This window comes from Parasteatoda tepidariorum, chromosome 3 (genome assembly GCF_043381705.1).
Source record: "Parasteatoda tepidariorum isolate YZ-2023 chromosome 3, CAS_Ptep_4.0, whole genome shotgun sequence".
Lineage (NCBI taxonomy): Eukaryota > Metazoa > Arthropoda > Arachnida > Araneae > Theridiidae > Parasteatoda > Parasteatoda tepidariorum.
In genome coordinates this window covers 20,375,221-20,393,389 of record NC_092206.1, presented here as the reverse complement: position 1 = coordinate 20,393,389, position 18,169 = coordinate 20,375,221, and the positions used below count along the sequence as shown (strand labels likewise).

Below are 18,169 nucleotides of genomic sequence, written 5' to 3'. Positions count from 1 at the left end.
TTATTGTTAATGGAAAGAAATTAGCTTTTACGATTTCAAAAGAAGAAAAGTAAGTATACACTTAGCGTTCTCGATGGAATTGCGATATTTACTTTTTGAAATCATTCAATATCCTTCATATTTCATAACATAAAAGAGATCACCGATAACAATTTGAATGTTTTTAATATTTATCGTTTAATGTTTAACTACTTGAAAAACATACGAACTTGTCATTTTTAAGGAATTTATTTAAGGAAAATTGGGGACTAATGACTAAAAAAAATAATAGAAAATGCATAAGTAGTCTCGATTGCGAATCGTATTTCAAGGCACATTCAATTAAAAAGTATAAAACAGAATAAAAATAAAAATGAAATAAACAGTTTAACCCTTTGGTGCAGATGGGATACTGGAGTCCCTTCTATATATATATATATATATATATAAATATAATTTGGTACTTTTTTTTAATTATAAAAAAAGGTTTAATAATTACTAAAACAAATCTGTCTGATTATCAGAATTATATTTGTACTAAATATAAAGCCTAAAAGAGTAATTTATTTTTATTTTTTCATTCATATTCAAAAATTTATCGATAATCAATTTTATAAATTAAAGAAATTTCAACGAGGAATAAATGTTTCTTTTATATCTAAATAACTGCAAATTTGAAAAATAACTGTTTGAAAGCGAATCCTGATTGGCAGATTTTACTTTAAACACGGAAAAAAACTCCGGTGCTTTATGCTGTATTTCATAACAATAAATTATTATTATTATATAACATTTTTTCACCTATTTTATCTAAATTAAGACAAAACAATGTAAAAAAAGTATTAAAAATATGTTTAACACCCGTTTTTGCGCCAAACAGTTAAAAAAAATCATAAAAAATATGGCAGCAATATAAAACTATTTTTAAAATATAAAGTAGTACAGTGACAAAAAAAAAAATTACTTTATGAATCCATTCAGTGGCCATAATGCGGATTATTAATGATCCAATGAATTTTTTTATTATGTAATAACTGTTATATTATTAGCATATCATTTTTTTAAAAATTAATTGTAGAGAATTGAAAATTATCTACATTATGATTCATTCAGTGTTCGTCATATCAATAATAACTATGGCTTCGCTTCCTGTTGAAATTGTGCATTATTTTCATAATTAGCATAGAAGAGGCTGATTAAAAAGGTCCATAATTTAACCAAACAGTCGAGAATAACTGTTAAACTAACAACAGTTGTAAAAAAGGCATTTTCAGATAACTAAAAAGCTTTTGAAAATCAGACGAATGAATAATCGTTAGATATTTATTTAAAAAACTAGATATAACAGCTAACTGCTGCATTGAATTCTGATAAGAAACCTGGCATGCAAATGACTATTACACTTTAATTAGCGCTACAATCTCTTCCACTAAAAGCAAAACAGCCCAAAACGCTTCCCCAATTGCTTTTTAATTCTTAAAAACAATTCCTATCTACATCAACTTTTATCCAACATCGAAAACATCAGAAGCGTCGCGTTTTACTTGTTCCAAACTCGCGTCTGCACCATCCGGTAAAAGCTTTACCGCTCTACCAGATAACAGGGAAAGAAAGTTTCACATGACATTCCGTGCCATTAAGATATGACAGCAGGCTGTGAGACAGAGAACGATATATAATACCGCTGCGAACCCTCCAGATTTTGCGGCAATTTGACATTTTGGGCGACAACGCTTAAGTGGTGCTATAGATATTGTTGGAACGGATTCTTTCGTTTCGGATTTCTTTCTTTCTTCTTCTTTCATTCCATTTTTTTTCTTCTTCATTCCTCGTTTTGCACAATAGATATGTAAGTAAAACACTTAAGATGGAATCTAGGCCCTGGTGCATTAAACAAAGTCAATAGAAAGCTCTTTATGCAACAGATACTGGGGAAAAAGATTTTTGTTGGAAAAATTAATCTGAAGAGAAATGTTCGGAGGGATTCGAAGAAAATGTTAAGGAATTGAATTTGCCGAAAAGATCGATTCAGCGTCCGTAGAAGGGAGGTGTAGGGTGTATAAAAAAATTTATGGAATTACAGATGTTTTACATTCTTCTTTTTTTTTTTATTTTGTTAGAGCTAAATTAATTGTGTATGCTGCAGAAATATTCCAAAACTTGAAGAATAATTAAAAAAGTGTTCTTAATTAATAAACACTTATATCACTTATTAATTAATTTTGAGTAAATTAATCAATATTTGTATCAAAAATAATTAATCTATATCAGGATTATTTAAGGAGAATGTTAACGGACCATTAAAAAAATTTATTTCCTATATTAAAACGGGCCCCTTGTACAAAACAGTTTATTTTAAAAATGGACACTTCAAAAAGTTTTTTTATTTTAAAAATGGACACTTCAAAAAGTTTTTTTATTTTAAAAACGGACTTCCTAATTAATCAATAATTGTATCTAATAGTAAATTTATCAATATTTGTATAAAAAATAATTAATCTATACTAGGATCATTTTAAGAGAAGTTTATGTCTGTTAACGGACAATTCAGAATTAAATGTTTTATATTAAAACAGGCCCCTTGTACAAAAGTTTATTTTAAAAATGGAGCCTTCAAAAAGTTTTTTTAATTTAAAAAACTTATACCCTTAAAAAAACTTTAATTATAAAAACGGGGTTGATGACATCTTTAACCCCTAATTTCAAAAATACAAGGCTTAGAAATTAAAATTTCATATTATATAAATAACCTTATTTTCACATACACAAGACACTGGTATAAGAAATCCGTTTTTGAGGTAAATTGATTCAGAAAACTAAGAGTATATATTTCACAAGTTCAAAATAACCGGACCTGTCATAAAGAAGAATTAAAATCTGTGATTTTTAAAAAAATCACAAAAACAGAAACTTATTTTCACAAAACTATGAGTAGAATTTTCTCGACCTCACAAAACTTTTTGAATTAACACCTGTATGCATAAAGTACATTTACATAGTGAACAATTTACATATTTTTAAAGAATATTTAACACATGCTGTGTTCCTATACTTTTTTTTTAATGAAGTATAACAATTAAATGCTTGCATGAACATTAAATCGGCAATAACTAGCAAAACTTAATCATCAAAAGCATTAAGACAATGAACATAAAATGTTATTGACGTGTGATATTGAGAATATACGAACTTCTTATTGATTATGCGTGAAAAATGATTATTACTTTATACAAACACGCCACAAACAAAATAACAAAGCGTTAAAAGTGAATAAAATTCGTGATATTTATATGAAAGAGTTATTTGTTCAACGAACTAACTTAATATGTAAAACGAAATTTATTAAAAAGAAAAAGTAGCGCAGGCTTCCCAAAGAAGTTGCTGAAAGAATAGAAATATTGTTTTTAATTACGCTACGTAATATATTTTCCTGGTCTAAATTAGTTTTCTTAAACAAAGCATTTAGAGAATATTCCATAAATAAGAAAAACTAAATGCAATGGATTAATTAAAATAAATAGAATCGTTTTAGTGTTTTAAACAAATGTATGTATGAATTTAAAATCTTTTCAGTAACTTATGATTATAAAAATTACGCAATAATTTATGAATGATACATTAATAGCATAACAATTCATGATTATTACATAATTTACGCAATAATTTATGAATCGATATAGCATAATAAAATCACAGCATAGCAAATAATCATAGCATAAATAACACAATATAGTATAGAATAGCGAATAGCATAATAATAGCATGATAATAAAAATAATTTGTAAAAAGTAAAGTGAAAAAGGAATGCAAAGTTATTTAACATGCAAAATCTGCAAAAAATAAATAAATTGTATTCGTGACAAATAGGCAGAACATCAGCTTTGCTAAGAGAAATAGCATACTGAATAGTATAATTAATTTATAAACGGTGCATAAATATCATGACGACATATGAATGACGTATAAACAGCATGAAATTAGAATGACAAATATGCAGAGTCTGAGAAAAAGTAAAATATATCCTTACCAAATGTACGCAACTCCGATTTTATGAAGTGAATTGAGTCCTATTTAATCGGGATGCATGTATATTTTTTAATGAAAACAAATGCAAAACCAAGCAGTTTAAATAAGCAATTTTAATCTTCTTTCTAATAATATTCGCCAAGGACGTATCACAAACGCTAAGTTGGTGCAAATGCAATTTATTTCAACAAAATAATGAACTTGTTCTTTTTTTTTTTCTTTTTAAATGCCCGCTGCTATTACAAAACCCGCTTTCAGACAATAGACCCTTGATGGAAGCAACATCGTTCGTTTAATACCACCTGCAAAACGTGAACCAGGTAAATGGTCATTTTTTTTGATACGCCGAAAGTATTGATGCATCAATTCCGTGAATTTTTTTACGTTCGTAAAGTGCACTTGTCTGCACTATTTGTAGATCGAACTGGCGGATAAAATACAAGTTCCTTTTTGAAAGAACTTAATGAAAGAAAAACACCTATCTCGAAATGAAGGTTCCTCTTCTCTTTCATTGAAGATAAGACGTTAGAACCCTCAAACGATTTCTCTTACTTTCGTTTTCTATCTTACTTTTATTTTATTTTTTCATTTAGTTTTCTCGTACGAGTTTTTGTTGATAAAAGGCAATTTATTCCATGGTAATAGTCCATTCAATGTTAGTTGCTTACTTTCTTCGGATTAGTAGCGGAAGGCTTTGCTCGAAAAACTAATTTAAGCGAGAGAAATATATATAAAGCGTAATTAGAAAATGTTACCATTTGGATCGTTTTCAGCAAATTCTTTTGATTCTCATTCCGTTTCCTTTTCCGTTCGTATTTTTAATATCGTTTGCATTTCTTTTATGCCTTTCACCGAGTAAATAATATATCCACGCTAAACGGGTAAGTTTTCATTAACTTTTAGCGTTCTTTAACTATAAGCGGCGTATTTGTTTGTACATTTTATTTCTACTTTCACGAACGTTTGCGTTTATACATTTAAGTTAAATATCAAAGAGAAGATATTTAAGCGTTTACTGGGTTAGAATAATATAAACTTGCAACATTATGGGTAGTTTTTCTAAAAATAAAAAATAAAAATTATAACAATTCGTTGGTGTTGCAAAAATAATTTAATCTTACTTTGTTTAAAAAAAATTTTATCGTGTTTTTTTTTTTTTTTTTAAGAAATACTTAATCATTATTTTATTACATAGCAAAGCAATTACAAATGAATTCCAGAAAATTTATAATTCTTTAATACTGTATATGGCGAAAAAATATCCTCAGTGGTAGACTCTTGTCGTCAGGGTAAGCGTAGGAGGTTTTCGTGATTTTCCCCTCCACGTAACATAAATTAGGGTTAATTACGCGAGTAAAAAGTTGGGTATAAAATCCTCCCCACAAAGGCAAATTTCTCCTTATTTTAATTCAGGAGTTCCCTTGTCTTTTGGATTGGGTTCAAAGTTACAAGGCTAAGGAGTAGAACATTAGTAGTCGTAAACCTAAAAATTTGGGTCGGCTGTTCAACGACGGTTATAAAATAAAATACTCTACATTGTTTTTAGAAATTCGTAGATAGCAGAGATAAATTCTATTATGCTCCCCCCCCCTGCTACCGCTATTGGTTCTGTAACAGTTTAGTTATAAATTATATTATTTAAAGTAATACACTAAAACTTGATCGCAAGCATTCTTTTTACAATGTAACCATAAATTAAATCTGTACTGTACATAAAGTATACGAAGTACACCGACATGTACAGCTTCTTATGATATATTAGACATAAATAAAAAATTAAACTATCTATATTCTTGTTACAGTCTAGAATACTTGTTAAGGAACAAAACAATACATGTTAAGCAATTCCTGCGCACACGTAATTGTATGTTTTAACATGCATAGTTAAGTGGAAACAATGACAGATGCATCGAAACTTTCAATACATCCTTTAAGGATATGCGTGTATAATAGTCATAACGCTTTACTTTTTACCATTTTTTTTTACCATATTCGGGTGTGTCTAACGTAAAGATGAGCAAAAAAGGCTATGGAAATTCAAATGTTATAATGAGATTTGTAACATGAATACATTCAACACGCAAATATAAATCAAAAGAGCAAATCATGCAATATTTCAATAGAAATGTTAAAAAGAACGTTAATTTTGTCATTAACCAGTAAAAAAACGAACAAATAATGTGCGTAAGAAAATAGCGTTTATGTGACGTATAGCTACAGAGCACGAAAGTTTTTAATTTTAATAACAAATAAAAATCGAAGAACAAATGCATAATAGAGATAAGCATACTAAAATTCAAAAACAATGTGAGAATTACATAATTATACAACTCATGACTAATGAAAAAAAACATATATATCAATAGATACACTGTAAAAAATTTCTGTTAAAAAACATAATAATTTCGAAACTTTCCTACAGAAATTATTGTTCTCTAATACTACAGAAATTTACAGTTTAACTACCAAATTCTATAAACCAATTCATTCTTAATTTATCAAAGTAAACCAGCTATTCAAAAAGTGTTTTATGTTTCATCTTTTGAAGGTTAGGCGGAAACGTAGATAGTCCATTAAATTTATTTTCGCTATTTAATTTATATTATAATTAACTAAGCTAATTATAATTAACTAAGAATTTTATTCTTTTATATTTAATTAAATAACTGGAGAATTTTAATTAATCCAAGTCAAGTCAATATACCATTAGGAGAAAAAAAAATTTTTTTTTCAATATTTTATGTATATATTTAAAGGATTAATAAAATACGCATAACACTTTTCTATAACAAACTATACAACTTATAGTTAAATTTTAAAACAAGCGATATTATTCTAAATAAATATCATAAAAGATATAGCGATATAATTCTTGTAATTATAAATTATACTTATTACTATATATTATAAGTATGTAACTTATTTTATCTTAATAATTATACATTATATCTTAATATTATCTTAATAATTATTTCGTAATAATTATATATTATATAAGGATATAACGATACTATCCTGTTAATTATTATGTTATAAGGATATAGCGATATTAGTCTTTCTGTCCTAATAAATCACGAGAAAAATTTTTTAACGAACGCAATAATATGAAATATGATCAAAATTATGAAATTAGAGGAAAGACTTAAAAATACTTATTGCAGCTTCCACTAAGACGAAAGTAATAATTCATTAAAATCAGGACGTTCTTTAGAAAAATAAGAATAAAAGTTACAGCGAAACGCAATAATTCACGAATCTTTACCTAAAAAAAAAACAGCGTCACGTCGAATCAAGATGGTGTTCCAAGGGATTACGTTGCACATAAGAACCTGGGAACTGCTTACGTAAACTGTGGTAAATTAATTTATTTCCTTCAATGCAATCCATAAAAATGAAAACACGATGACAGTTCCACAAGTGTGGTCCTTTTTTTTTTTCGTGCATTTTCAGGAAATTTACCAATTTGAGCGAAAATAAACGAAGAATAATTCACAGCAGGGTGCCCATTGGGATTAGCGAAACGAAATTGCAAAACGTGTCCAGCAAGAGGGTTTTATCCCAGGGTGGTCGACGGTCAGTCTGTCTGCATGCAAACCTTAACGGTTTCCAGTTTCTGTCACCAGAAGAACTTAGTCGGGAAATATTTTGGGATTATTTTTCCCCACTTAGGATAAGGAAATTACACAGCCATTACGCCCCAAGGTTTTATCTGAAGAGTTGATTGATTACTTTGCTTCGGCAAAGGATAAACCTTTGACAAAACTAAAAACCTTTCGTGAAAGATCCTATTTCAGGGAATGGAAATTACTACCCGCATGCACTTGGAAATGCGCATATTGTTTATCGCTTCTGGGGATGTCATTATGGAAAATTGGCGCATAACAGCGCAAAAACAAACTGCTTGTTATATTGGATTATACAGGAACAGATTATTTTTAAAAAATATTGTGGTTAGCAGTAAATCCGTGTATTATTATAAACATAACAGGATTTAGCTTAAATACCGTGCATTTAGAATAATATTAAACCGCAAAGGAAAAAAATATTACCTCTCCCTGATCAATAAACAGAAGAATTGAAGGAAATGTTTTATACCAAAGTGAACTAAATTCTTCAAATTCTTTTTTCATCCCTCATTTCAATAAATTTAAAATGCATTATTACAAACATAACAGGATTTAGCTTAAATACCGCGCAATTAAAGGTATAATATTAAACCACAAAGGCGAGCATTTATTATTAACTCTTTCTGACAAATAAAAACCTACAAAAATATGAAATAAGTTCCTGCTTTAAATAAAATATCAAATCTATCGCTTAAAACTTTTATTTCTGTGTTTTATTCCTTCGATCATAACATTTTATGTATAAAAAAATCAATAATTCACGAATATAAGTTTTTAAAAATATTGTGTTTTGATGTGCACGCGCATTATTTTTAGGTTTTTAACGCTAGATTAAGGTTAAATATCGTGAATTTAAAAGCATAAAATAAATACCAGATAGGCGACTACTTATTATTAATTCTCTGTTATAAATAAACAAGCCGATAAGAAAATTTTCAAATAAAAATTAAATAGAATTTTGAAATAATTTTCCTATTTGTCATAAATTTTCTAAGAAAAAAAAAATTCAGTTAAATCAATAAATTTTACAAAAAAGAAATTGTTTGTTTCAATCATCGCATACACGGTAAAAAATTCCGGATCAAATTACAGTAAAAATGCTTGCCGGTACTTTTTTTACGGCGTCATGTTTAGGAGCAAAAATATCTGATATAACTTTATTTTTACAGTAATAATTATCGCAAAATCACTAAATCACTCCAATTAAATTTATAATACTGTAAAAATTACGGTATAACATTTTAAAGCAAAAATAGTTTAGACGGTAAAATGGAATTTGAGGATGATGCCTTCAAGTAGCCTGTCTTAGTTTTCGCAAATAAAATCCGCAACATTTTACGCATTATTATCATCATAGTAACAAGATGTAGCTAAGATGTCCCGCCCATTTAAAAGTCAAAAATTAAACCACGTGAATATTTATCATCCATCCAGAATTCGGAACTAAATCCTCTGTTTACCATAAATGCTTAGAAAACAAGCTTTAATCTTCATTTTTTTCTTCCGTTTTTCAAAATCCGTTTGATCAACGTATAAGAAATTTAAATCAATCATCTGCTGGTATTAGAATGTGTGTGTATTGAATTTTGTTCTTTTCTCTTTCGAGGGTCGAATAAATTATGGGGGGGAGAGGGAGAGGAACTGTCCAGACATCAATCATAGATGATTTGACGAAAACTGTCTANATTAAATTTATAATACTGTAAAAATTACGGTTTAACATTTTAGAACAAAAATGGTTTAAACGGTAAAATGGAATTTGAGGATGATGCCTCCAAATAACCTTAGTTTTCACAAATGAAATCCGCAACATTTTACGCATTAATATCATCATAGCAACAAGATGTAGCTGTCCCGCCCATTTAAAAGTCAAAAATTAAACCATGTGAATATTTATCATCCATCCAGAATTCGGAACTAAATCCTCTGTTTACCATAAATGCTTAGAAAACAAGCTTTAATCTTCATTTTTTTCTTCCGTTTTTCAAAATCCGTTTGATCAACGTATAAGAAATTTAAATCAATCATCTGCTGGTATTAGAATGTGTGTGTATTGAATTTTGTTCTTTTCTCTTTCGAGGGTCGAATAAATTATGGGGGGGAGAGGGAGAGGAACTGTCCAGACATCAATCATAGATGATTTGACGAAAACTGTCTACCAAGTAAATCTTTTTTTCTACAATAGAATTTTTCTTCTACCCGTCTGTAAGTCATATTTTGCGATATTAATTTTTCAATTTGAAATTCCCATATGAATGAAGAAAATGACAGGGAATTGATAAAAGAAACTGTCAATCCGAATCAAATTGAAATAATTTTCAATCCTAAATTTGACAAGGACGGAGTTTGTTTAAAATAAAATCGGTCATCAAAAAAAGAATAACAATTTCTAGATGTATCTAAAATTGTTTCAGATTGATAAGCAAATTGGTCAAAAGTAGAAACCTGTTTTGTCGGAAATGAAAATTGTTGTTAAAGAAAACTATCAATCAAAAATGGATATAATAATTAACTTAATAGGTACTCGAATGTTTGTTGTAGCAATAAAAATACACTAAAAAATTGTACAAATTAATAAATTGTCGCAATAACAATTGCCTTTGAATGACTTGAGAGGAACTAACAAAGATATAAACATAAATGATGCATAATGCTTTTAACAAAATTGAAATATTGTATGTTATGTTTTTATCAATCAATGATAATTTTGTACATTTCCGTAATTATTAAATGACAGAATAATGAATCACAAGTTATAGCCAAAACAAATCTCAAAAGTTCTAATGAAAAGTACGACGGATTAATTAATACGAATTACAAATACAAATTAATAAATTGTCGCAAATGGTGTCTGAAGTATATGAACGGCTTGAGAGGAAGTTACAATGATATGAAAATTATTTAGAAAACAATAAAGGACGCATAACAAAATTGATAAATCCTGTATTTGGTCTTTTCAATCAATGACATTTTTAAAGATTTCTGTAATTATTAAATTAAAGATTAATTAATCACACTTTAAAACCAAAATAAAACATAAAAATTTAATGAAACATCTAACAGCTTTTCTTTGTGTTTGATAAAGTGGTTCTATAAATTCTATTGAGGAATGTCAAAAGTTCTATTCGCTGTATTAAGCAATACTGTTGTGATAACTCATATAAGTATATTCCACGAAAATCATTTTTTAAGTATTACAATGGTAAGTTGCACAACTGAATCGATTATGATTCAAACGCACAAATAAAGTAATTATAATGCATGATACAGAAATTTGTCATTTCTAATTAGCATTTCTTCGGAGATGCGCAATTTCATATAATTTCCGCAACATACAAAGCATAAAAATGTATTTCTGCCACGTATCATAAAATAATATAATTAATTATCGAAATAAATATAAATAAATAGTATATAAATAATTGTATTATAAATATTTTTATTACAATATATTATTACAATAAATCGTTTTTATTCTTCTAAATAAGGTAGTAAATAAATTTAAAAGAAACTCGTGTGCTTTACACTTCGAAAAATAAATCATCAGAAATATTTAAAAGTTGTCTGTTATTAGTGCATAATTTTAAATGAATACAAAGCTATATATTTATAATACTTTCACAGAATTTTTAACTTTTTCTAATTATAGTTTAACAATTATAGTTAATATTTTATCATTGTAAGATAAAAAAATAAAAAAGACACGAAGTTGAAAAAAAAAAACACGCACAAAATGACGTCCAATGAAAAAAAAAACACATGAAAATGGGAAAATTTCCATAAAAAGTAACAGGAAACTCGAATCAAAAGAAAATAAACTTCTTTTTTTTTAATTCCAAATCTCAAGCGCAAGTTTTTTTATTCGAGCGCAACCATTTTTTCATTGTACTTAAAATAAATACAGTAAATTCCAATAGGTAAATAATGAATGAATAAAACAAAATATGAAAAATAATGTATAAATAAACGCAGGAAATAATGTCAACAAATCTCAAACAGTGACAGTATTCGATTCCCACGGCTTGATTCTCATAGTGTCACACATAGGTCACACTTGAGAAGATTTCGCGTTCTATAAACCAAAAACACTGGAGCAGGAAAAACAAATAGTAGCGATGAAATAAATAAAGTGAATATGGCGTGGAAATCGGAAAACAACGAGTTTTCCCCCCCTTTCTGTTTTTACAAGTCAAAGGACGAAATGTCAACTCAAAATTTTACACGCGACGGTAAAAGTAAATATGCAATGATCAAAAGAATAAAAATAAAGTGCCTAACAATTATCTATAAACAATATTTATGCTACAAAATTCGTATCCTGATTTATCCCATGAACAATTTAAACAAAAACAGGTAGTGATATGCAAAAACAAAAAACTGAAACGGGACAGAAATTAAAAACTGTAAAGCAGAAAGAATAAATGGACTTAGCTTTTACAATAACAAAGTAAATGGACTTAGTTTTTACAATAATAGAGTAAATGGTCTTAGTTTCTGTTATACTCTGTATTAAAATAACAAAACAACGAAAGTTTGTATAATTAGTCTCAAAATCAATTTGTCAAAACACAGAAGAATGAAGAAAACAAAAGGTTTTTGTTGTTCACATTGTTTATGTCAGTATTGACGATTTTTTTCTTTCCTTTTTTGTAATTAAGATTGTTATTTTTTTTTTATAATTCTCTATATTAGGAACGCAAAAGGAGTCTTCGTAATTTAAAAACAACTAATACGTAACTTCATCGTAATGAAAACAAAGGTAAAAGAAGAAAAATCCTTTTAATTGACATTTTTTTAAAAAAGGATCTTATTTATTCCTAATTTTAAAACAATGGACTCGGACAAACTTGAGTTAAAGAAACATTGAGTTTAATGTCGACGTAAAAATTATTTGAAAACATGATTCAATATTATCAGTAATTCCAAATGCTTTTTTAAAAGAACTAAGTATTTCAAGCTTATTAATATTTTCACTGATGAAGAAAGAAAAAAATCGCATAAACTAGTGCTAATAACAAAACAATGACAGAAAAAATCGATTATATGACAATTATGATAGATTTTTCGCTCATTATAAAATTTTTAACAAAAACAGGATCATTTTTTACAAATTCGAGGAGAGGTTTTTCATACGATGCATATTTAGTAGTAGTAATAGTATACCAAGATAAGAAACCATTTTCTATAAAACGAATCAAATAAGGAGATGTCATCCATTCAATCGAATAAAATGATACAAAAGCAAAGTCATTAACAAAAATCAATGTATCGATCCATTCTCAAGAAAACTAATCGAAAACTCTTATAAGATTTTAATCATAAAACAAAGTGTACTTTATTCAAAACGTTTTCAAATTATGAGTGGCAATCTATATATTTGCCATATCCAAATTAAAATATCGTAATTACAAAATGCGCGGCTGAGGAAACTTATTAAAAACAAGAAAAGTAATTTAAATTGATACAAATATCACGCAATAATGATTTATTTAGCGATGCATTTCGTGTTTTTAATTAACATGCAATAAAATACGTTAATGGTGCGTTTATATTATATAAGTAATTTATTAAAAAAATATGAACATTTTGGTGGCGAAACGATATTTATTAATTTATTATACGGAAATAAATATTATCGCTTTAGAATTGGAAGAAAAATATTCTTATGATTAACTGTTATTGATTATGAAATAACAAAATCTTTAAAATCAGACGAAATACAATAATTTTTCTATAAAAAAATTTTTTTTCCTTATATGAAAAGTTTTTAAATGATAAGAAAACAAAAATAAAAGTAACACAGTTAGAAACATTTTCCTACATCTTTCATTTGGATAAGTTTTAAATAGATATTAAGAAGAAATATCGCATTAATAGTAACAAAAATAAGAATTATTTTTTCAAATTCTTAAAACAGACAAAAAAGTTTTTTTTAACTAAAAGAAAACAGTGCCTTTATTAAAGAACAAAAAAAAAAAATGTCTATATTTTTAGTAAAATTATTTGACAAAAACAAATTCCATAGTTTAATGGAACGTTAAAAAAATTAATTGTAGATAACTTTAAATAGTGCTAACTTTTTCCTGATAAAATTTTTTTTAAACGAAAGGGAAAAACAATAGAAGAAAAAAAGAATCTAATAAAATATATAATATTAATAAATCGGGTAAATATAACAAGTATTCCCTACTAGGAAATTTTTTGAATCTGTATAATAAAACGTATTATAAGTTCATTGTTTCCAATGTAAAGATCACCAATATTTACAGTAAACTTTGAAAAATATTTCAAAATAATTCAAAAAAACAGATAAAAGGAAACGTTTTAATGAAACAACCTGATAACTCAATTCACGCTTATGCCAACTTTTAATCGAGCAACTTTATTTTATGAAAATTTCATCATCATTAAAACAGATATTTAATTAATTGCAAAAGGTCAAAATAGAAAGAAAAAAAAAGTAAAATTAGTGATTTTTTTTAATGTTGAATAGCAAAGAACTGGAAAAAATTTATGGTACTGAAAAATGTATCAAGCTTTTGCTAATTGAAAAAAAAAACATTTTTAATCGGGATTAAAAAAATTCTAATAAACGTATAATTTAAACGATAGATTTATCTAAAAATTATTTTACCTGAAACAGCCTGATAGCTTAATTCTCCCGTCCCGTACGGAGTTAAACAACTTAGTAACTGATATCCAAAAAAACATTGTTACTAGTTCCATAAATGAAATAAAACAGACATTTCACTGTCTAATTTATCACACAGTAGGAAAAAGTTCCTCGCAACAATGCAAGAGGAGCGAAAAATCAGTTTTAACAACCCACAGGTGCAGGAGCTGGCCAAACGAAATAAATGATGATAAATAACTTACCTTAAAAAAGTATTCAAGTCCCCCAATCTCAAAATCAGTCTTTGTAGTCCATAAGAATGAATGATGTTCGAAGCACAATAGCAGCAGGGTCACAGAAGCAAAAAAACACAAAATATTATTTTTTAGCCTTTTCGAATAGAATCAATTTTTTTCAACCCTTTTTAGCATCATTAAAAGGAAACCCTTTTTTTTTAGCACTTTATCTTCCCATTCACAACAACGCAAATAAGCAAAAAATGTCAAGTTCGACAGAGACGACCTGCAAACAAAAACCCACCTCTGACGAACCCTGTCAAGTTCACAGGGAAAGGTACTTTTCTCTCTAAAACTCTCGCTATTCGCAGTTTTTGCGAGTTTGGCGATATCTCCCCTACTCTCGCCAATCGCCAGAGCCCGAATGGCAAGTCTGAGGGAAAACGTAAGTTGGAAATGTCGGCCACCGGCGAAGAAGTGGAATTCTTTATAGAATGTCAGCTATCGCCATCTAGCGGTAGACGTCAGTTGAAGGGCAGGGACCGATATCGGGATGAACTTGCTCTGAGACAGGAGTTCTACGTTCTGAAGGAAGATTTCTGGTTTTGGTTTGTCTGTGCTCGAAACAGGAGTTTCAGAAACACCGCGCAGGACAGTTTTATGTTATACATGAGCTGGAAATTTTAAGATAGCAAAACCATTCAGCTGGCAAAATTGAAGTTGGGAGAACTAAGTCTACCCCAATGCGAAATATGTTTAATCGAAACTTAGTTATTTTTATTAAACAGACATTAAATTTGAAACGCAAAATAAATTAGGCACTTCGTTCGATAGAATAATTTTTTTTTCGTATCCGTATTGCAAAAAAAATTGCATGCGAAATTCATTTAGATAAACAATTCAAATTAGATCTAAGAAAGAAATTTAATTTTAATTTAGAGTTTGTTCCTTTTCGAATTGCTCCACAATTCCTGTAATAATTAGGAGAAACAACATTTTTTTATGTCTTTTATTCTAACATAAACTCGTGAAGTGTGTGAAAACAAAAGAGGTTAGAAAATGAAGAAAAATAAAAACGCATCGTAACAAAAAGGATAAAAAATGAGGTAGCTTACCAGAGTTTAGAAGAAAATAGGTTGAATCGCGAGCAACGCATTTGTCATTCCTGCATTAATATTTAAGCCTCATTAAAACCCAAATATGGCTCTAAATTGCTATGTTACGCGCATAAATTAATAAGCAAAATCAAACTGAAAATATAAAACAGTTTCCTTGTTTATATAAACTTATCCCTCAATTTGTTCGCTTTTCGTACGCGATAATATAATTATAATAAATCGGTTTTTCGACAATATTCACGCTAGTGTTTTATAAATTGTAGGTAAATAAATCATAATGAAACTTAATGTTGAAAAACATAGAGTTTTTCAGAATCTTTAAATATCCCGACACAACAAAATATATTGCTATTCAAAAGATAAAACGGCCAGGGCATTTGTCAAAAGTGATTAATACTCGAACTACAAAAAAGATTTTTTTGGTCAAGCTAATCACCACTGGAAAAGTGGAAGACCAAGACTTAGGTGGTACTGCTGCTTAGAAAATTACTTTAAAACTATAAAAGTGCTAAATTGGAAATGCTTAGCCAGAACTGGACAGCTTGGTATAAAGTTCTGCGAATCTCCAGGGCCCACCTAGGGCTGTCCATTTAAGTGGCTCTAATGAAGTAGAGGATTCTAATCGGGGACAAAGGCAAAATTGTTTGGGCAGGTATATGACCGAAACTCTTCCACAATAGGAAATAGTTAATTTATTTTAGTTAACTGTTAACTTGTTTTATTTTTGTTAATGAATTTTTTGATAAAATTGTTTCACTTTTTTATTAATAAAGTTCATTGGTCCATATTATGCTTAAGCAAACAAATTTTTAAAAATCTTAAAAAAAAACTACAATTTCGAAACAAATTTATGATTAAGAATTTTTTTTAAAAGCATTAGGTAATGATTTCATGCTTAAGAATAATAACTTTCAATTAGGTAAGTGAAACCAGGAGCTTTTAAGAAAACAAGAAATAAAATATTTTAGTTTTCATTTATACGAAACTTGCGTCTGTAAAACATACGGAAAACAGCAAAAATAATAATAATCTTAATTTTGTTCACAAAAAATTGATTAAAAGCTTTGAATTACTGTCAAAAATAGATATTGAAAAACTAAAATTTTTTTGTACAGATATCGCTTCTGTAAAGTATTAATAATAGACTTGTAGCAAATCGCTTTAGTTCTGTTTAAACTAAATAGTATAAAAATAAAAGAAAGTTACAAAGGTATTTTTTTAAAAAAATGCAGTGATTCCAATGAACTTAAATATAATTCACCTATTTATTTTATTTATTTATTTATTTTTGTACTTTTTTAAAGCCAGTCTTGAGGTAAACTAACTTTTTACGCCATTCTTTCTTTGCTGGTATATAAAGAAACAATTGAAATTAGTATTAAAATTTACTATATCTTCCTTTTTCGCTCTCAATTTTCCACGCACAAACATACACTTGATGCGGCCAATTTTAAAAGGGGATATGTTACAAATCTACACTTTCGAGAAAAACCAAAAAAACTGCGTAAATTGGAGAAAGATTGTTTTAATTGCTTCCAAATTGTAGGATTCTCTTCTTAGGTAGTCTGGAAAATTTCTCGGTGTTTGATAATCGGTGATTGATATTCCAAGACCAACAAAAAACTTATTTTCGTAAAAATGTTACGTACCCTCTTCAAGCTTTGACAGCCTCAATTGTTTCACAGTTTTAGTCTTGCGTTTTTCCCACTGAAATAAATTTGTTTTTGTTTCTAAACGATATCTTTATGCTACAAAAATATCAAAAATTAAAGATGTAATAGTGCTTTATATTGTCACATATGTCGGGGGGAAAGGCAATAAAACACTGCAAATAATGCAAGAAAAATTAAACTTTTTGTGAATATAAACTATTTTATCACATTATACTATGTATTTATAAGAACATTTTTATCAATATGTAGTTCGAAACACGATATGAATGGAGGAATGAAAATGATATCTAACATTTATTCTAAGAAAAGGGAAAAGTTAGGTACAATAATTAGATGAATGCAATATTCAATAAACATACAATAAATCGATATAAAACGAAAACTTGTTGGTAAGAATTCGGTATCAACTATTAACATATATTTCATTTTATTAAACACTGAAGTTAAATAAAAAAAATTATTTTTAAGCATTTACAATACATTTCTTTTAATGTCAGTTTTTTAGATAAGGAGACAAAACCAGTCAGATTATATTATAGACGAAAAAGAATTTTTATATTCGACAATGAGAAAAAAGCCGTGATGGCTCAGGGGATAGAGTGTTCGCCTTTCAATGAGGTGAACCGGGTTCGAATCCCGCCGATAGCTGGTCGATACGTATCCGCATCCGGTTAGCATCGACCACAGTGCTGACGTGAAATATCCTCAGTGGTAGAGGGATCGTGGGTTAGAGTCCCCTTGCAATCAGGCTAACCGTGGGAGGTTCTATTTGGTGTTCCTCTCCATGTAACGCAAATGCGGGTAAGTTCCATCAAAAAGTCCTCCACGAAGGCAAATTTCTCTTAATATTTGATCCAGAAGTTTCCTTGTCTTCTGGATTGGGTTCAAAATTACAAGG

General features: G+C 28.2%; 1 long non-coding RNA gene across 1 annotated transcript in view; it reads right to left on the bottom strand.

The window, feature by feature from the left end:
* Positions 1-15,067, bottom strand: part of LOC139425129 (uncharacterized) — a 71,012-nt gene extending 55,945 nt beyond the window's left edge. The window contains exon 1 of the long non-coding RNA XR_011636358.1: positions 14,508-15,067. This is a non-coding gene — a long non-coding RNA (uncharacterized lncRNA). The remainder of the gene's footprint in view (positions 1-14,507) is intronic.
* Between the last annotated feature and the right edge of the window lie 3,102 nt (positions 15,068-18,169).